Here is a 22,873-nt window from a genome sequence, read left to right as displayed (position 1 = left end):
TTAGCCATGGTAGTTAAAGATGTATAGCAAATTCAGCAGAGCTGTATTTGATGAAGAACTAGAGAGAAAGAGCAGAGGAAAGCATCTAAATGATTCTATGATTCTATCTCCAACTCACACAGGTTTTTCTTGTCCAGTATTATATATGCTGCAGGTGGGCCTGATGATCACACCATTGGCAGTTCCACTGGGGAGCACTGCAAGCTTCATAGCCTGGGCCTAACCCTTGAAAGGCAGTGGGTATAATGGGCGTAAAACTATCACTGCATTTCTTTTGCATGAACCAGAGGAGCCTGGAAGACCTATCACTTGGAGCTCTATTTGGCACTGGTAGAAAACTGGAAAAAGTGTTTCTAGTGTTTCATTAAGAAAAATTTGTGTGGGACTCTTTCTGACTTTTTAAAACCTGTCTCCAGGTCTAAGAAAATCCAAAGGCAGTTCATAAACAAAATTTATTATCTTACTTTCCCTTCTATTCAGTTACAAAGCAAATGTTTTTCTGAAATCCCTTCCCCACCCTTGTGTTAAGGAGATTTTATTTTTTGGTTGGTTGGGTTTTATGAAGTCTTTGGAATTCTTCTTACATTGATGTTACAAAACACTGGGTCATGATTTTTTGGCCTTTATTTTCAAGGATCTGTATCATGCATTTCTCCATATCCCTACTTATGGCTCTGTGCACTCCCTTATTCCCCACATTTACATTGCTTCTCACTCTATTCTTTCTTCTTGGAGAGAAGATAATTTAAATGTCAGCCTGTTAACTCATATGGGTAGAAGGCAACTCTAAGAAATAGATAAACATATCCTGTCATAATAGAGATCATTTTTGGGTGCCTTCAATGAGTCATGTCACCTACAGAAAAAATTCTCACAATGATGGTTCTGCTAAACAGATGAGAGAGACTACAGACTTCCATTTTGCTCCTTGTTGCTGTGGTTTCTCTCACGAGTACGTTGCTATCAAATAATACAATAAGGACATTTACACTTGATTTTTTTTACTTTTATTTTCATATTAATCCCATTTCTGATATTAGTTTCTAGTTTTTATGATACCAAAAGCCAGAAGAGCATACCACAGCCTCTTGAAAGTATACATAACTAAACTGGAGACTATAAGATAAGTCTCTCAAAAGAGTTTCTTCTAGTGGAGAGGAAATACCTGCTCCCAGTTGTCCTGCCAGCTCAGGACATCATCTTCCTGAAACTGCACAAACAGTTAAGCCAACGGAAGCATTCTGTGTTCATTGAAGTTGCACTGACATCATGAGTTTTGAAGGCATAGTTGCATTAAGTAGAACATATGCTTTCTTTCCCCACAGCTTTGACATCTTGGAAGAACTTAAGAACAGAATTCTACTGGTGGTGGTAGACAAATACCAATACTTGTACCAATACCCTACTATAGCTGTAGCTTGACCACACATCACTGATAGCAGCTCATATAGCAAAGGCAGAAGGGTAATTGTATCTTACCTGTTGCTAAGCCTATTGTTTCACTTCAAACTCACAAATATCTGTGGCTTAAGTTTAGACACTGAAAAGACAACTTGAAATGGCTCAGGCACAATCTTTGCCCCTTCTGTGATGAAGGTAATAATTTTCAGATGTGAGGCAGGCCAGAAAGTGGAGAACCATATCATCCTAACTCTTGCAGCAAGATTTACTGAAGCATGATCTGTATTTCTGGCAGCCTCAGTCAGAACAGGTAAATTCAACATACTTGTACCATGACATTCTGAAACATCTGAACGTGCAGAGCTGATGAGTTGTCACTCCGTCTTTTGCTCATCTCACTAAAAAGTACGAAAGGACGTCCTCAAATTTCAAAAAGAGGTCTTGAGAGAATTCAGAAATTAGCTTAAATGAACAGCATTTGTGAAAATACATTTTATGTGTCAGTTTAAACAAATATTGTGAATTGCTGCGCCAATCTCTTATATTTTGCAGGCCAATCATTATGTTTCACCCCAGATACAGTTCTAAAAGGTTTTTAGGTCTCCCTATCTCTATTTGCAAAAAGTTTCACAGTAATCATATGGAACACACACCCATGGAAATATATTAAGTATAGATAGAAATTTCTGTTCCCTAAACCTTATTACTGTGGAATTAAGATATGATAAAAAAAAATTTATGACAAATCTAAAAATGACAATCATGAAAGATCTACCTCTTGGACTAGCCCAGGAACTAGTTTCCCGAATAAAGAACAGAATCATTCATTAAGAGAGGGAAGACAAGCAACTGTTGACAGTCAACAGTGAAATCAAATTAGACCAACTCATTATTTAAAAGTTTTGATTTAAAAGGCAGAGCTGTTAATGAGCTACCAAGACCTATAATTATCTATGTGTCCAATTTCAGCAACAAAATGAAAATCCTACAATAGATTAGAAAGAAGAAAGCCTGCACAAACCACACAAAAACTTTAAATGTCAAAAAATTGGTATTTGTTCAGCTTTTGGTGAGGGGCATTTTGCAGTAGAAAGATTGTTTTGCTGTTATGCTATTAGTGTTGATCTACCAGTTGTACAGCAAAAGATTCCCTGAAGTTAAGCTACAGTTCCCCAGAAATAACACTAGGATCAGCCCTGCAATGTCCGATTGTATAGGACAGTGAGGGCAATTTTGCACAGCTTTTTGGGGAGCTAGTGGGGAAGTTACTTGCATAGCTCATGCATAGACTAAATGGAATGTCAGAGAGAATGAGGGGCAATTTCCAAATTGCAAGGATGCACTGTGCCCCAAAAAGGGTATCTCGCTGTTAGTGTAAATATCTTGCTGAATACAAGGATGAGAAGTAAAATGTACCTCTAACAAAAAATATAGTTGTGATATGCTCATGCAGCTGCCTGTGCTTCTTGTAGATTCCTTGTCCCCTGCTATAAGCAACCAAAACAATACAATTTCATTGTCAGAAAGAGAGGATTTTGTGAGCTAATTGCAAGTACTGTAGCTGGAGATCTAACTATTAAAAGGGCAAATAATTGAACTAGAGCAAATAAAACAGAATCCCAAGAGATTAAATTAACAGTTTCGAATATATAAACCTCATCATGGCACTGGCAATAGCTAATATACCTGTGTCATTATAACACTGTAAATTTAGATGCCTGTGACACCAATTATTAGGTGGTGATATTACTGCATTGCTGCATCCTCTATAACAGTACCAGTGCTGTGCCTCACTCTGCACAGTTCAGTGCATTTCAGCTTAGTCTTCTCACCTCCCTTTTACCTTGTCAGGCTCTGGTATTCATAACCTGCATCCAAAACGGCAGCAATAATACTGATACTTGTTTTGCCTCTCTGCTGGGGAGGGGGAAAATTTGCAAGAAGACCATGTTTTAACCCCACACAACCTGTGGTGTTTTTAACTTGCAGTACAATGTCAGAACAGAGCTCATGTAGATCTCAGAAGAGTAATAAAGAGAAGGTTGTCTGAAGGTAGATGCACCTGAAATCACAATGAGGTTCATGCATGTTCAGTGTTAGTTTTGCTACAGCCTCATCCAGAGAAGTGGAAGCTCTGTCCCTTTAACCATTACAAGATGGTTATTCATAAGGAGAGTCTTGACCTCCACAGCAGTCTTATGAAATCCCTCAGATGCCTTGTCAAAAAGGTTTAATAGTGTTGCAGTACAGATGATACTGTAATAATTTACTTTTTGTTAACAGTAACTCAAAAGACTCAGAGGATCTGAACTCTCACATGAAGTAACCATATCCCAAAGCTAACAGATTAATGCACCATTAAAACTTTTGGCCTTTTCTCCAGTCAAACTTTTCCTTAGGGATGAACAGTTTAATACAGCAATTCAAAAATATATTCTGTAAGATTAGGGAGGGAAAAAAAAAAATCATGCATCACACAAGGTTTGCTTAAAGTAGCTAGATCTACATTGCCCAACATTTCTAGATCAGCTAGAGTTTTATTGACATTGAAACCAAGATGGAGGCAGCTTATTTTACTACACTTTTGGAGCAAGTGGAAGACAGACAAAGGCAAAAGAACAGACTCAAACGTGCTCCACAGCTAGTCAGCCTGATTATTAAATCTCAGCATATTAGAGAAGATTGTTGAACATCTGAGTTCTCAGGGAAACTAGCTTAGAAAGCATTCATTCATGATTACCCTGTCCACTCATTTCTCTTGAAGTTAAACCATCTGGCTGGGATGACTTTTTTCCTAAAGTTGAAAGAAATTTCCCTTACGTACTTTGGCTATGAAATAGTCATTTATTACAAGGCCATTGTCCGTCTGTCACAATTATTATCAAATCCTCATCTGTGACATATAATTGTATTGTGTGTTAGTGCAAGACCATGTGGGACCCATGCTGAAGAAAATGGCTTTCCTCTCCCTTATATTATTAAGCTTATGGCAATAAAATTGCATAAAATCCATTTTTATGGTAGTGAAAATGTTGTTTCATCAAGTGATGAACATTGTGTTATATTTATGAAAATGAACACTTTCTCTCTGTTCTTTCTAATTGGACAAGTTTTCTTATGGCTTCTAACATCAAAAAAAGTCACAGAGTCCTTTATTGGCTTCTGTAGTCAAGCAAAATTCATAGGAAAGTAAATATTTAGATCTTGCCCATGCTAAAACACTAAGAGTTCTATTATTGACTTTAATACAACCAACAGAGTCTGGAAATTAATATAAAAAGGAAGTGTGGGATTCTTGTGCCTGCTCTGAATTCTTTATGCCAGGTGAAAGTGCCGGTGCTTAGTAAGACACCTAAAATAAAGTAATGTACTATCACTACCAGTAAGAACCTCATGAGCATCCCCCTGAAAATTCTGTATGAATCCAAAAGATAGTTCCTAATATAGAATATTTCTTAGTCTTCCCTTGTGGTGCAGTCTGACTCCCTTGAAATAGCTTCTGTTACTTGCAAGTTCTTTGCATGCTGTAGATCTTGAAGAACTCTGAGGAATGTTTCACTATAGCTTCCCACTGGACATACGAGTGGATAGTCCCATGAATAGCGCTGCAGTCACCCAGTCCCTGAAATAGGTTTTGTTTTCTAATGGGAAGGATTACAGAGAGTAAAGCTTTTCTTATGCTACGTATTCAGGATAGGCTGTTTTAGAAAACGTCAAGCCACTTCAAATTGGATTTTTCATCAGCAAATTTGACATTGACGTGAACATGATAAATAGAACTGATCAGACAGGAAAAAATGCTGTTGCACTGAAGATGAAACATTCTTACACATCAATTTTGATAAAGTTTTTGTCAGATGGAGGAGGAAAAGATTAATCATTGAATTCTTAAACATGGGTGCAATAACCTGATTTGAGGAGTCCTACAGAAATCTAGCATTGTGATCCTTCTATAACATTAACAGGCACCTGAAATGAGAAACTCTGTTCAATAGGAAATGAACTACTGCATCAGAATCCTCTATACATTATTATAAGTGGAAAACTAAGCCCCAGGAAATCTCTTTGACAATGGCTTACTTCACACCATTTTCTTAAGAGTTATTGATTTTTATTGACTCTGAATATAACCTGACACAATTTCCATCTCATCTGAAGCCCCAAAACACTTCTTTGTGTGAATGTTTAATAATAATAGCCTTTCACGCATAAGATCAGGTTAATTCTGTTACTTGTGAAACTACTCACTAAATGTAAGACATTCAAACATGTCTAGCACACCAAATGATTACCAAACCTGTGGCTGACTTCATCCATTCTCCTCAAAGTTCAGAAGGGCATGATTTCTTCCGAAAATCAGAAATTGTAAACTTTGTTTACAAACCACAGACTGGTTATTTGTTTGATTATTTTTTTAATACATACAACCCTGAGAATAAAATCACTGAAAAGCAGTGAGAACTTAAAGCTCATCAGGCTGTTCTTACAAGTTGTTACTAGAATTGGGGCTTACACTGTCTTCTTTAAGCTGCCTACACATGAGGCATCTTGTCATGGTTGTAGACTTCTCTAAGGTCTATAAAGAAGTTTGTTGCATCCAAAAGATAATTTTACCCATTCTAAACAAATTTACTAGGCTGGGCTTCACTTTAGCATAAGCCAGAAAGAATTTGAAGAGAGCATTTATTGCCACTTAATGGCACCAGTTTAGAACTATTTAGAAACTTGAAAAAATAAACTCAAACGAAGAGTTTGAAAAGTGTATAGCAAGCATGTCAGATTTTACACTCTATAGTAGACAGCTACAATTTGGCCATCGGTTTCTCAGCTCTAGAATTTGTGCTACAAATCTACTTCTGCTTGTCCAAACTACCACCACTACTGTAGTCATAGCCAGAAACTAAAAAGCTCTTCCCATTTCCAGATCATGTTTGTGCCCTACTTGCAGCCTGGTATTTAATGAAAAAAAAAAAAACAAAACCAAGAGAGATCATGTAATGTGGTGTGGGCTGGTTGCATAGTATGTGGAGTATCCCCAGAGAAACAAAAACAAGAGACTGGAGTGAAGCTGTAGCCCAAATCTGCTCTTCAGTTGGGATGCAGACATAGTCATTTGCAGGCTCACTTTTTCACACGATAACTTCCACAAATGAGTTATACAAAACAGGCATTACAAACAGTGTGTTTTAGTTATAGGAACAAAAATAGATATATTCACATGAAGTACTCACTTTCATATGAAAAGGGATTTCCATAGGGGTGTTTGCAGAAAACCAAATGTATGAAAACTATGAATATGGTTTCAGTTTGTGGTCATGCCCACAGTGTCCCTAACCATGGGAGAGGGGGTTGGAACTAGATGATTTTTAAGATTCCTTCAAACTCAAACCATTCTATATCATATATTTCCCATTTGCCTTATCCTAGTATTTTTGGTTTCTGGTACACTTTGATGCTTCTGCTCACAGAGTGCCTAACTCAGTGAGATGATTAACACAAGCCGAGGGAGCAGTCACAGCAGCTACTGATTCCTTTGTGAAGGGCCATGGCTCAGCTGCTTGGAGGAAAACACTCATACACTGTACAGCCACTGTCCCAAGTTTCAGCAGGCATGGCAGAGACTTTCTGGGCAACTTCATAATGCCACCACCTGCGTTGCACTGCGGAAACTGCATGCAAAGTTAACTTGGCCTGAACACAAGCATTGGAAGCAATATCGCCAAATTATCTTCCAATTCTGATCATATCTCTAAGTTTAGTCTTAGGCCACGGCACCAAAAAGTATTGTTTCTTGCACTGTAACTTAGAATCAAGATACTTTCTCTAATAATAATTATTCCGATCATAATTAAGTTCCTTACACTTCCAGTTTTAAACTGGAGTGGGAAAACAAGGCAGCTTCATTGGATTTTACTGGATATAACACAAGAAGAATTTTGACTTTTAAAATGTGAACTTTTAAAAAACTTTAAACGTTTAAAACACATACAAATTGTCACTTTCCTAATCGATCAAATAAATACAACACCATATACTATGTGCATGAATGATACAACGAAATTACTAAGAAGCTCTGATTCACTTTTTTTAATCAAGGAAAAAAGTAAATTGGAACTGTTTTGAAGTATTCTACCTCATCTATTATTTTACAGGTTAAAGGTTTATTACATTTACAAATGATTTACTGCAGAATTTTTCCCTAAGGTGTTTGCAAATTTGGTGTCACTGTGAAAGATTTATGTGTATTTAAGCAAACCAGAGTAGCCTAATTTAATTACTTAGGACAATTCTTAAATAATGCTTTACTGACTGCTCAGCAATTAGATGCATTGCCTTAAGAAATATAGACTTAACATGTGGCACTGTGAATATCATTTGACAAGAAGACATTTATTTTCATTTCTTTGTCATTTGCTTGTAAAAGCTTCAGGTGCACGGTACAGTCGGTTTGAGCGAGATTTAGGTGGGGTGAGGGGTGAAACACAAGTGTATATCTGATGTGAGGAATTACTGAAATGAGAGGACAGAATACTGAGGCTAGAAAAAATAATGGTGAGTTGACCTGCAAGTGTTTAGACACTGTGGCAACACTGAGGCAGGGGCTGCTGGCCCCTTGGACCTGACTTGGGGTCCTGGGCCACAGCCAGAGTGGGGGCAGCTGCAGCCACTGGGCAGGGACAGTTCAGGACAGTTTTGGTTACAATGGTAAGAATTCAGATGCAAAAAGTGTAATTTTTATCATCTAACTTCCCTCATATACAATATAGATGGAAATGCCCTTTACAGACAGTAGAAAGATGTGTTGAGATGATGTTACATATTCATTAAACTATTCTGAAAATTAAAGAGCCGTGTTTTGGGCCAAAATCTACACCATAAAAATGACTAGATAAATATTTAATTAAAATAACATTTTTCCACTGCAAATGACATTTTACTGCATTTTGATGAAGAAAATAAATTACTGCTTTGTCGCCTATTCAAAGGGCACAAATTGTTAGATCTATTTATCCATCAATTAATGTACATTAATAAAATGCCACTAATAGTTTTCTCTGTGAAGAGTTTCAACATACTCTCCAGTGAAATACAAAATCAAGCTTCATTTAGTACTTCCGCTATATTTTGTTTGCCACATCTATTTATTTATATCTGGAAATTTTACATCTTTTATGTTCAAATATTCTTTCACATACTCTGTACAGAACGTTCTGTTCCATCTGAGCTCAATTCGGAATACATTATTGATTTCACTTGGATGAAACCTTGCCTATTGCTTGTTTTGGAGGTTTATTTTCTTTTTTCCCCCCAAACAGAACATTATATGCAGTCCAGAGAAGCTGTAGCATTCTGTTTTTACTTAATCAAAAGTTCAGCAATTTGTCAAATCCATATGGTGCAGATAATCTAAAGCCCTAAGCATATTAGATAGAATACAAAGAATATCAAAGTAGCTAGGAATGGAAACAAAATTTTTTCAAGGCTTTTGATAAATCTGTCATGTAAAAAAGAGTTAAGAGGATCAGAAGGTGATGGTTCAATTAGTTTTATCTCCTGGGACACAGAAACAACTGGAGAAAATTAGGTTACGGTATTAGTGGTTTTGTTGGTTTTATTTAAAGGCATGCAGTAAAATAGTTTATGTGCATGTGAAAATCTGATCTGTGCACTCAGATTTCTTTGCTGTTCCTTCCCCATTTCCACATCTAATTTATTGAATGCCCCCATTATGAAAATTTTTATATACTGAGTGTATCAAAGCTCAGTCTCATTAACTACTCTTTCATGTATTCGCCATCCAGAAAGATACAGCTGTAGTCCACTGGTTTGATACATGGCAAAAAATCCAAGTGAGCAAGAGAAGCAATGATCTGTTGCTGACAGAAGATATTAAGTGAAAAATTCAGGGAGGTCATTTGATTTGCAAGTACTCACAATGCACCCAATTTTATCTGTGTATTTTCAAGATGTTCATCAGAACTCCTTTCTTTGGCAAACCCTTCTACCCCAGCTAAGTTGTAGAAAGATTGCTGACAGAAGAAAAAAGTCCTGTAAATACTTCTACCAGACAGATCTTTCTTCAGCTTTCTAGCTACTGATTCAAGGGAAACATACCAATATATTTCCAGAGCAGTCTTAACTAAAGCAAAACTAATATTCTGTATAACTTTTTAAGGGTAAGAAAGGAGAGATTTCCAAAGCTGCAGGAAAAAAAAAAAAAAAAAAAAAAAATCTCTGTGGTATGGATATACAAAAGATTTTAACTTAAGGGTATTTAAATTAAAAAAAAAAAAAAAAAAAAAAGAAGTTTGAGAATTTCCTTTGAGCAATTGATCCAGATTCCTCTGGTCTAGAAATACAGATGAAATTGAAAAAAATCCAATTCCTCCTGTTAAGGTGTTGAATCTATTAAAAAAACACCAAACTCACCCCTCTCCAAAAACCAACACCAAAAAAGCTATCTTTTATTTCTGCCTTCTCTAACAACAAGAAAAGACAATTCCTCTGGTTGTCTGACCTTCTTTCTCAACAGAAGTGTCGGGTTTGTAATAAATGAGTAATGGACAATTATCACTTCTCTGCAAGCATCTACAGGAATATACAGGAATATTAACACTGAAGATCCATGCTTACAACACGAACTGGCAATTTCTTTAAAAGATACGGAGCCATTTCTCATTCAAACAGCAGACATTTTGGAATACTGTTAACAGCTCTAGCCTGGATCACTATTTTCAGATAGGGAAACTGAAAAAAGCTCAGTCCCAAAGAGATATGAGTCAGAAGAGTCATGCCTAATAAAATACAGGAACTGGGTATCTGGAGAAGCAGTACGCCTCTCATCATGCTGCAAGACTCAGCTCAGAGGGTAACAGTGGTACCTGTAGAGAAGAAATAAAAGATTCACTTGACATTAACCAGCAAACAAAGGATAGACAACCAAGAAACACTTTGCAACTTTTGATGATTCAAAATTTTTAGAGTGATCAAATAGATTGTCGCTCAGACCTAAAAAAATATGGATTTTTTTTTTTTTTGGTAGAGTGTTTTAGCCTACTATTTTAGTTTTAAGGAACAAATGGATATTCAAAGAGACCAAAGTTTTGTCAGACATGTACTTGCTATGTGATTCTGAATTCCTGAGTAGTTTCGCACAAATTCCTTGGGAAATATACTGGAGATCTTGACTCTGTCAAAAAATCACATTTATCTGCTCTTCTTGAAGAGGCTAAGGAACAGATTATGAAATGGTTTAGATAGAACCACTAAAGCAAGTAGGAGCATTCCACACAGAGATGTAGAGTAGAGCACAGTTTGTACCCATAAGCTCCAGTACCCAAAGGGTGTATGAAGAGAAACACTTTAAAAAGTAACCTGTCTATGCTCTGGTATTTAAGGATGCACATTTCTCAGCTATTATTCATTAGTGTGCAGTTACTAAAAGTGCAGGTACTGATGGTACTTAAGTTTGTTAACATTGGTTTGAAAGAAAACTGTAGCCTGAAACCATGATCATATGGAAAGGGAAGAAAATTGGTTAGGTTGCATTCTGAGCAGGTTATTTATTACCAAGTCATGAAGTACTTCTGCCCTAAGAACAAAGAACAATACTTGTTCTCCTTAACCTTCTCTAGTGGTCAATTGGCCCAGAAGGGTACTTTATTAGTGCAATATTTTGTCAGTAGTATGAAATAATCAGTAAATGTGGCTCTGTTGTTATTTATATTTGTAATTAATAGGCCTAAATGTGGAGGTCTGAACTTAATTGGAAACTCTGATTTGAGCCTGTGATTCTTTATTCAGAAAAATGGTCTGCTTAAATGAAAATACTACCCTCTCCTTGTGAGAACTTTACAAAAGCCACATAAAATGTTTGTATGTAAGAAAGCCTAGTATCTTAATCCAGCTGAATTTCAAACTCATGTGAGATTAAACATTTTCTCATTATATTTACATGCGGGAAGTGGCAAGCTCAAAAAGAAAACCTGTACCTATCGCCATCATCCATCCCAGAGGACCACAGGCCCGTCATGTGAAGCTGATCCTTAGGTACCGGCCCAAAAAAAAGTCGTTCTTAAACAGGGAGTGGAACTCGGTATCTGGGAAGCGCCTCTCTGAAGGCACCTTGTAGCTGAAATTTCTTTTCAATCTAATTATTGAATAGAGAATATAAATCAGATTTGCATCTGTACGGGCCGAGGTGCCCCGGTGGCGGCGGCAGCGCTGGGGCAGTGCCGGGGCTGCCCGGGCCGGGCCCAGGCGGTGCCAGCGGCTGCAGCGGCCCCAGCGCAGGGCACGGCTGAGCCCCTCAGCCACGGGCGGGCGGGCGAGAGCCCCGGAAAAAGCCTGGCCAAGGGAGGGCAAAACGCTGCCCGGCAGCCAGGGCTGAGCGGGGGAACCGTGCGGGAAACAGCCCTGCGAGCCTGAGGGGACAGCGGGAGCGGGGACGGAGGCGGGAGAGACCCGGCACGGATGGCCCTGGGCCAGGCAGAGACCCCGGCGGGGCAGATGGACGTTCCCGGAGGGAAGTTGCTGCCCATGGAGAGCCCACACATGGGCAAGCTTATTCTGAAGGACTGCAGTCTTTGGGAATGTCCCAAACTGGAGCTGGGAAACAGCATGAGGAGGAAGGAGCTTCAGAAAGGAGCTGTTAAGGACTGGCTGCAGCCTCCCATTCCCCATCCACCTGCACTACAGTTGCAGGGAGATAGAGGTGTCAGGGATGAAGGAGTGAAGTTGAACCTGGGAAAAGGAGAAATGAGAGGAAGTTGTTTCAGTTTTTGTCTTTGTTTCTCACCACTCAACTCAATTTCAATTGGCAATAATAAATTTGCTTTTCCCAAACTGGGTCTTTTTTGTCGGTAATGGTAACTGGTAAGTCCCTGTCTTTACCCATGACCGTTTCATCTTATTTTCTCCCCCTGTTCTTTGAGGAGGGGGAGTGAGAGAGTGGCTGGTTGGGTGTCTGGTACCTGGCCAAGGCCAACCCATCACAGAAACTAAATAAGAATAACCCAATTTAAATCAAATTACAATATTTCCTTACACTTTGAACCAGATTCAAAATGTACTGTGTAAAATATAGCCAACAGCAGGTTTTCTGTTAAAAAGGCTTTATCCTTTTGTGTCATTAAACTCAGGAGTAACTCCTCTCTAGAATCATGCAGTATTTCAGATAGGATTCACAGACACTCTCCATCATTTTGCAGATAGTGCAAACAGGTAATCCAGTATGACTCATATGCATTGGACTTCCTAGCAATTGATTGAAATCTTCAAATTCTGCAACAGCAATCACAATATGCCAAGTGAGAGAGAGGAAACTAATAACCTACACCTTTCTCTCAAAAGCATAATGAAGCAGGAGCCTGGCATGCTGTGCTGGAAGTCCATTATACCCTTTAGTGCAGCTTTAAAGAATCTTTTAAACAGAATTATAGTTTCTTTAATCTGTTATACAAGCAATTGTATTTCTACTATGCTTTGGATTGCAGTACCATGAGCAGTGCAAATGTTTTTGGGGTTTTTGTTTTTTTTTTAATCTCAGTAGTTTCTTACATTATCTCATGTAATTTCTATGGTCTGGATTGTTCTGCTGATTCAAAGCAGCATCAGGCACCCAGGTTTTGCACAGAAGGTCCAACAGAAGGTCCTAAGAGAAGGCTCAGTATTATTAACAGCTGCAGTGAAATCCACACAGCAGTTCATTAATTTTAGTTGAGGTAGAGCCTGAGGTTTCATATGCATGCTTTTTTACCTTAATGAACTGGGATAAATATCTTAAATATCCTGGTGAGGCTTGGTATTCTCTGATTTCAGGTTTGCACATATTTCTGATGTAGTATAATAGAGTGAAGCTAATGCAAACAGTTGAAATTCTAGGTACAAGCCCTTACTTCCTGAAAAATCCCTTTTGAATAAGTAGTAAAAGCATCTCATTGCAAATGGTGTATGAAGATGGTCCTGCTGTGGTGTAATTCTATTTTGTAGGTTAAAATAACACTTCTGTGAATTCTTTTAAAAGGTGATTTTTAGACCACTAGTGGGTGGTTATTTCTCCTGGACAACTCTCAATTTGCTGTCATGTTCTCTAAAGTGAATTTTTACATACCCTCTCATGCCATCTACCATCACTGACTTTGTATCCTACTAGTTCTCCTAATATGCTTGCAACATTATTTTTCCTGGCATATTCCTTGTGCAGGTGACACACTGAGGAGCAACCCTTCAAAACTCTAGTGAGGAGCTGTGTAGCGAAAATATTTACCCGCAGTTACTTACTGTGGTCTGATTGGCACCTATCCTGACTGTCTATTACACTGCACCAATTTAGACCTAAAACTGCCCAAATCATGTTATCCTGGGCTATCAATGTTGTACTATTTCAAAAATACTGTTCTATTATTTTTCTTTTAAGCTAACTTGCATTTTGACCAATGTTTCTGTTCTACAATATTTGTTGAGGACACTCCTCACTGGTCATCAGTCAATTTATTAGTGAGTTTATTAAACTGCCCTGTATTCCAGTTTGAAAACATCACAGTTAACAACAGTGTTTATACTTCTGGCATGATCTTCTGCTGATCGCTTGCTTTTATAATGTCTTGATAGATCTACATCTTCAGGAATATCCAGATATGTTTTGTATCTCATTTGCTGTAAAATGTTATTTTATGACAACAACTGACATTAAATTATTGGGTTTTTTCCCCCAAATTGAACAATTTCAAGGATTTCATACTCACTATTTGTTTCCATCAAAAATTTAGATTTCTCATTTTCCCTACACTTAACAAGATGCTTCCTCTGTCTGCCAGAACCTCTCCCATGTCACTCATGAAGATATTACTGCTGTAATGCCATGAGTAGGACTTAGCCTGTTTGCAGGCATCACTTTCTACATGAACAGCTCCGGGCTCATATCTCTTGGTTAGTACTCTGTTTGTTACACAAAACTAAAACTGCATTGTTAAACTCACCCTCTCAAATATTTTTGAGATTCTGGTTCTGTAAGTCTTTTTCTTTGGGGGAGGGAGGAGGGAGGAGAAGGTACTGTGCATGTCTCCAGACTTGTAAATCATTACTCTTAATATGCCTTCTTAACTGTTCTAAAGTTTGGGGAGTAGATGGATATTGCTGATGTTTTACCCTATGTACAGGGCCCGGAGCTGGATTCTGATGCTCATTTTAGGTTGCTTCTAACTCAGGATATTCTATGAGTTTTTTCTTGTGCTAGTGCTATTCTCTGCATCTTTCAGATGTGATCTCTTTGAATTCCTGTCCTGTAAAAGCAGTTTCTTAATATTAGCAGCAACTGATTACCCATCATCATTTGCCTCAGTGGGTTTCACATTTCTCCTGGGTTTTTTTTTTTTCATTTTGTGAATAGCTTATTCCTCACAAAAATATACCTGAAAGGCCTTGAGCAGCATAACTATACTTCTTCTTTTGACTTAAATAAGCCTGCCACTTATGTCCTAATCTTTTGTCCCTGTATATATTAGAAAATGTGTGGCTTTGTAGGCTGCAGATCATTTATCTATCTCAGGTCCTGCAAAGTTTCAGCCCCATTAGCTTCTTCTGTCTATTCAAGCTTTCTGAGATTTGCACATTGATTTCAAAGTAGGTGAAGTAATCTTTCTTTTTTTAAATTCTGACCCCATAGTTGGAGTTCACTTAAGCTGCTAAAAGAACTGAATAGGCTGTTATTAATGATTTTAAAACATATTTTCAGCAGCTCAACTGCAAGAGCAAGAATTCTTCAATCACTTCATTTTATCTTGAAAAAAAAAAAAAAGGCCATAATGAAACAGTGGAAAAAGCTGCAGTTGGCGCTGTAGTTTTACAGACAAAACAGCATAACTATATAAAACATGTGATGTATTTATTATTTTGCTAATCAGTTTGGATCAAGTCTTCAGCTGATATCCATCACTATTACACTGCTGAAGTCCATTTATCGTGTCAACTAACATCAGCTGCAGGTCTAGCCTCTTGATAATTTTATTTTTTAAAGTTTATTTTTCTGGCTAAAATGATGTTTTTAAAGACTATTTTGGAATAAACAATTTTATGCAGCCAAATATTCTGAGACTCTATTGGCTCTAATTCAGTTACTACCTTTCTTATTACCAAGTAAAAAAACTTTTGTATTTAAAGGTTACATTAGTTTGGGTTTTAAAAACAAGATTAATGGAGCATCCTCAAAAAACATGGTTTGGATTAAGTATTTTGCTCAATAGAAGAAATTTTGAAAACTAGCCATGATTTTTTTTCTAGGAGATATATTAAATAGAATATTCAAAACTTCTTAATCAACTGGGTATTGCTTTGCTTATTCCAGTGTATCACAGAATAATTTTAAATGGTTTTATTATATTCTTCATTCAATCAAATAAAAAAATACACATAAGGAAATAGCCAATATACAGATTAATTTTGGTTAATATTAAAACCCCCATATATGTGATCTCTAAGAGTTGCCACAATGTACAAAGGAAAGCAAGTTAGAATTTTAGGGTTAGCTAAAGGAGGGAGTTAACTTCCTCTCATTCCATCTATATTCACAATGAAGGGTCGTTGATATCTTTTCCAGGATGAGGCATTCCAGGAAAATCCTCTGAAATCCTTTACTATTTTAGAGGGAATACTCAGTCCTACTTTAATTACAACAGAGGAACTACATGACTATGCATTCTAGCAAGGTTCTGGGAGAGAGATTTGGTCCTTCAGGCCTGTCAGAGAGCCTGTAGGCTAAAATGGAGCACAAGTGAGTCTTATTTTTCAGTAGCTCTCTTTTTCTAGCCAGGTCACTATGTAATTTCTTTGCTATTTTGTTTTATTTTATTTTATTTTAAACCATGTATTTCTCTACTCAATTATTCTATAAATAGAACCGTATAAAATCCAAACTCTTTGAATTTCAGGTATACTTGAACCAAATCATGAGTTGTGAATCCAGTTCTTCTTTTCTCTCCATTCCTGTATTTCTTTGCTCCCTCTCATCAAAGGACTGGGTATATTTTGGGTGTGGCCAAAGTATAATAAGAATCAGACACAGGAGAAACCTGGGATGGCAACCCATAATTGGTCTACATTCTTGGTAGTGCCTCGACTGCACGTTGTCTTTCCGGACATCTTTATTATTTCCCCGTTTGTATTAACCTGAGAAGTTTTCTTTAGCTTTTGATTACTCAGTGTATCAGAAGTTCTTCCTCCCCAGAAATAGCCTGTTATCCTGTTCACTTTATCTCACTCACAGCACACTGAAAAAACCCATGAGCTAAAGCCTCCAACTAGTTTTCTGAACAGCACCAAGATCTTACAGAGTTCATATCTGGCCAGCACTCTTGTTTTCAGTCAGTCATCCTCCAAATGACAAGCTCCTTAATTTCTTTTCTAAACATCCAGAAATAGCTAACTGCGGGACTCCCCTCCTGGCTCCTTCCCAGTTTGCCTCTAACTAAAGATTTGATTCTTCACGCTGAATAGCTCCTCATACTCTGCACTGTCCATTAATTATCTTTTGATTGACTCCCAGCTCTGCCCACCACTCTCTCCGCTCACTCTTTCGGAACCTAACTTCAGCTCATATCAAATTCTTCTTCATTAATGAATATCACTGTCTCACTGCAGATAGCTTCTCAAAACTTTTGACTTCTCAAACTAGATCATGTGTGCATGTCTCAAATTAATTTCATTCCCATTTGAGAACTTGCCAAGAGGATCCAGCACATTTCTATGAGTTACTGTGGCCACAAGCCATTATTTCAAATCCAAACAGTAATTTGCTTTACTATAGCCTTTAATTAGTATGCAATTAACCTGGATATGTCATCACTACATAGCTATTATTATTAATTATTCTATGCTAGCCAGGGCAGCTGGTTTTCTCTTATGTTTCCTCAAGTAGCACTAACAGTAGATTTCCGAGCACTTCAAAAAGCCAGACTCTGCCCAGATTGTTAATGTTCTCTGACCTTTGGGGAAGCCTAATTAGAGTAGTTGAAGAATTTCAAATGGAAAGAGAGAGGATAGCAATTTATAATTAGGCTTAAGCATTTGGCTCCAGAAAGAGTTCAAAGGAAGTTAGACTTCCTTGGTGGTTTACCATGCATTTAACCGAAATGTTCTGTATGTTGAAGATAAACCTGTTAGACTATGATATATAATAAAGAAAATGGGAATTGCAGTCATGAAAAGGCATCCTAACAGCAGATTTTGTATTTTACCAAGTGTCACCTACATTTTGCCCCTTTTCACACTAGTTGCCTTAGTTTCAGAGGCAAGGTGTTCAGAAGCAAGAGGAAAGCAAAAATGCTTTGGTATTGGACCCATAGTTTGTCTGACAGAAGGAGGGACTGGGAAAGTGTTGTTTGGATCCATATTTAAATTACATTAGTAATATCTAAGCAGGATATAATTGCACAGAATACGAAATCTGTATCTTTATCCAGATGTAGGCCTTTGGTCTGAATTTATCATTATGGAAAGTACAAACACTATCACTGCTTCCCTAGAGATATTTGATAGGAAATAATGACTCATGGACTATTTAGAATAATTTGATAGAATCATAGAAACATTAAGACTGGAAAACATCTCCAACATCTTTGAGTTCAGCCTTCAACTGAACATCACCTTAGAACTAAACCAAAGCAACAAGTGCCAAATCCAGTCATTTTTGAATACTTCTAGGAATGGTGACTACACTACCTCCCTGGGCAGATTCTTCCAGTGCTTCACAACCCTTCCAGAGAAGAAATTCCTACTGACTTCCAACCTGAACCTCCCCTGGCATGGCTTGAGGCGATTTCCTCTTGTCTTGTCACTAGCTGCCTGTGAGAAGAATCCTACCCACCTGGCTACACCCTCCCTTCAGGCAGTTGCAGAGAGTGATAAGGTGCCTCCTCAGCCTCCTTTTCTCCAGGCTAAGCAAATTCACCTCCCTTAACTGGTCCTCATAGGACTTTCCCTCCAGACCCTTCACCAGCTCTGTTGCCCTTCTCTGGACACGCTCCAGCACCTCAATGTCTGTCTTGCAGTGAGGGGCCCAGAACTGGACATAGAATTTGAGGTGTAGCCTCACCAGTGCCAAGTACAGAGGGACAATCACTGCCCTCGTCCTGCTGGCCACAATATTGCTGATACAAACCTGAATTACATTGGCCTTCTTGGCCACCTGGGTACTGCTGGATCATGTTCAGCCAGCTTTTGACCAGCACCCTCAGGTCTTTTTTGGCTGGGCAGTTTTCCCGCCACTTTTTCCCCAGCCTGTATGGGGTTGTTGTGACCCAAGCACAGGATCTGGAACTTCATGTTATTGAACCTAACCCGAGACAGAACCACTGGCCTTGTCCCATCATTCCAGCCTGTCCAGATTTCTCTGCAAAACATTCATACCACCCAGCAGATCAACACTCCCACCCAGCTTGGAGTCATCCACAAAATCATTATGGGTTCACTTGATCCCCTCATCCAGATCCATTTTCTTACACAATATGTTATTGGACAATAAGAAAATAACATAAATAGGGAAATAAGGTGCAACAGAATGTGTTGGGGGAGAAAACCCTGTTCTAATATTGCCTCTATCATTCTCATCCACAGGGAAGGATCTGTGGCTCAGAGCTGTAGATTTAAGTGTTTCTAGTCAGAGAAAGCAGGTTGAGACTGTGAGAGGACAGCACCACTGTGAACACAGCTGTGCACAGGGATACCTCGACTTAGCTTTAGCTGTTAGCTCCTGAGCTGAAAGCTTTACAGCTGGATTAGGCTCGTGCTGTACCCACACTTACTGGTCGAGGCAGGCATAACTAACCCAGCTCCAACTTTGCTCCGCAGAGAGCCCTACCTCCACCTGCACCACAAAGTGGATTTGTTCCTTCCTTCCAGGAGTCAGTTCATCAGTCCCTGACACAGCGCTGCCCAAGTGAGGAGGCATGTTTAACTGCCATTTGTTACCATTTCCTGCACACCATTAGTCTTTTCCTCATTGGTCACATCAGCTAACAGTCTGCAGACGTTCTTTCAGTAGTAATATTTCTTCTCCTTTGTGTCATCTCCAGCATAGGGCTAAGAAGAATGAAAGAAGAAAATCAGTGCAATCTCAGCAATGTGGCAGTGACTCCTCTCCCCACACTTTGAAGATGGATCGATCCATGCTCTTCTCCTATGTTGACACAGTAAGAGAGAACAGCAGATTTTCCACTAGGACGGGATTGGTTCTAAGCCAAAAACATCAGTATCATAGTGTATACCCAAATTTTAATGAAATAAATGCCATGAGAAGCAGTCACTAAGCAATGATTTCAAAACAGCTATTACCACCAGCAGCACTGATGCTTTGCAGATGGGATATGTGTTTAATCTCTTAATTGCATCTAGATACAATTGTTTAGACATTCATGTGTTGTATTAAAAACTTGTAGGCACTATGTCAATTCCCTTGTAAGATTACAATTTTTTAACTTGAAAATGTAGGCTATTTTTTCTTTAATCAATAGCAAGAAATGAAGCAAGAGTTAGACAATAAACTAGGAAAATGTTCTGTACTGGGTGTTCCTGGAAAGAAGTGTTAATTCATGCTCCTCTCTTTTTTGGCAAAGGAGATGAGTACTTAAGATGACATTCTCCACTTAACATAGTTCTGTGATCATGTGTTTCATTTTACCATTTTTATCAACATCAGGATGTAGGAAAGGGAGAAAAATAATAAAAATCCTTTCATGGAGCATCATCTTAAGCTACCAGAACTCCATGCTAAGTAAATACAAGTTAAAGCCCTAAGATATTACCATTTGCAAGCTCTGAAAGACTGGAATTTTCAATATAAGAAATCTGTAAAAACCCTAACACGTTATGATAACCTGTATGTGTCCTGGCTTCTTTTTTGTTCTCATTATTACACTTACCTATTTTCTAAGGATTTATTACTGCTTATCAGATAAATTCATGAAGTATGTGTAAAAAAAAAAAAATGCTGGTTGATACTTTTTTTCCTTTTTTTTTTTGGATGACAGTATGTATAAGACACTCTTTTTTTTTTTTTTTTCTGAGCTATTTCTTTTAATTTGCCTTAGTATTTAAAAAAATATTTCATTCAAAACCTGGAAAAAGAATGAGGAAGAGGTTTAAGAATGTGCTTCTAAAGAGTCAATCTGTTAGCGTGAATCTGTAGTAGAATAATGTTTAAAGATTTTAATAAAATGTATTTTTTACTTATGGAAATACCTTTCTCCCAGAATCTATACAGCTTTTATAAATTATATTCCAAATTCATGTTTATCCTTCAAGATATTATTTCATATCTTTATGGATGTTTCTGATAGCAAATCCCTGAAGAGAACCACAGGCATTTCATGTAAGTGTTGAAATTACAGGATGGTGTATTATTTTGCCCTTGTGACTTATGATAAACCTAGCAATAAAGCTTTTAACTTCATCTAAATCTCTAGAGTGCTGTAGACTCCTCAGAGACAGAAAAAAACCTCAAGAGATTCCCTTTTTGCAGAAAAAAGATAATAAAAAACAAACAAAAAACCCTGTAATTCTGCATTGATTGGTAAAATCACCATGTATCATCTCAGGAAGAAGTCTTAAAAATCTGTTTACCTGGCAAGTCACTGTTTTGTCTTCTCTAAAAGGGGATTGCCTTCCTGATTTGTCTAATAACTTAATGTTCATTAATGAGTTTACGGTCAGAAAATAGATCATTGTCATTTCATAAAAGATGCTGAAAAGTATGTGGGAGAGGAGACATCCAGAAAAGAGTGCACTTTCAGGTACAAAACCATTTACTTGTTCTGGAGCATAAAGTCTGCTACTGCCTATAAAGCTGGCCACATGTTCCCCTTCAAAAAGTAACAATATGGCAAGAGACTTAAGATGCCTCTTGGGATGTATTTCTTTTGATTTTCTTTTGATGTCCCTTAAGTGTTCTTGGAGTGTAGTTCCATGAAGAATTTGCTGTTGCATCCTTAAAATAGCAGTGTTTTTAATCTTAAATTTGACCCAATGCATTCTATCTCTATCGTGTTTAAAGCATGGATTCTGGACACAGGAATCACTTCTTAATCTCTTTTCTTTGTTCACAGTATCTTTGAGTCAATTCAAGTTAGAAAGGTTTCTATGGCCTCCTGTCCCATAACTCTGCTACCATTCCTTGGAGAAGAATTCCCTTCCTTAGAATTCCTGTCTTTGAAAAAGCTGATTGTGTTTACTTATTTACTGAAGAGGTGCTTTATTTCTAGATGTGTAGTCAGAATAGTTGTTGACAGCATCTATCTATGCAGGCATACAAGAGCCAGTAAAAATCTAGAATAATTGTACATGCTCAGTCATTCCTTGCCATATTTCTCATTTATTCATAATTCTAATGAAGCTTCATTTCTAACTGCAGCATGGAATGGATCAAATTCTGAGCCCAATATCTATAACAGGTTGGAAAAAAATATCCTTCAAAAACTAACCCAGGTGCAACTCCATTGCTCTCCTTCCACCTAAAATTTTATGCCAGCTACAGAAATTCAAATTTTAAGATGCTATTAGGTACTGACTTATGAACCACAGAATCAGTAGTATCATAAGAGTTGTATTTTAAAAAAAGAGAAAATTAAATTGTATTTTCTAAATCTGATTTAGGCATTAATAAAGTGTTTTGTACCTCTATTTCCCTCACTGGCTATTATAGTTCAACTCTTTACAATTTATCACGTGAGGATAATGTAGTTTTCTTGACTCAAGCTGCTATAATATTAGCAACACAGTTGGAAATATTCTTACATAAATATGCATATACTCCCTTCTTTGCATGTTAGAATAACATCCATGAAAATGGCTGCAAGCTTCTGATGTTCTGTTAATTGGAGCCAGAAATGCTATCAAAATTTATTTAAAACATATTTGACTGACATGCAATATACTCTAAATTACTGCTGATATTTTTGACAGACACATCTAATTACCACTAATTAGTTCAGAATTAATTATAAAATGACATGTTTACATTGATTAGTATGCATCAAAGTTTAAATGGTCATTCTGAGGACATATTTTATAGTTCCACAAAAAGGAAAACACACAGGCAAATCTGGTATTGAAAAAGAAAAGTCTATGAACAGAAGTGTTTCTGCATATAATGATGCACTCCACATGGCTTGCTGAAATAAGGCAATATTTGCAACAAACTAGAACCAAGTAAAACAGCACTAGCTGCAGTTCTGCTACAGACTGAATAGTTTTGTCAGCTCTACATGAATTAGCCATCATAATTAAGACTGTCATATTTTCTTCGAGAAATAAACAAAAAACTTTAATACAATTCTTTGGAAAAAAATCTCAGTAGTTCTTGATAGCTTTTCTTTCTTTCTTTCTTTCTTTCTTTCTTTCTTTCTTTCTTTCTTTCTTTCTTTCTTTCTTTCTTTCTTCCTTCCTTCCTTCCTTCCTTCCTTCCTTCCTTCCTTCCTTCCTT

This window comes from Corvus kubaryi, unplaced genomic scaffold (genome assembly GCF_017639235.1).
Source record: "Corvus kubaryi isolate FWS band 111438036 unplaced genomic scaffold, C.kubaryi_AGA036_p1.0 68, whole genome shotgun sequence".
Lineage (NCBI taxonomy): Eukaryota > Metazoa > Chordata > Aves > Passeriformes > Corvidae > Corvus > Corvus kubaryi.
The sequence above is the reverse complement of the archived record's forward strand: the minus strand, read 5'-3'. Positions refer to the sequence as shown.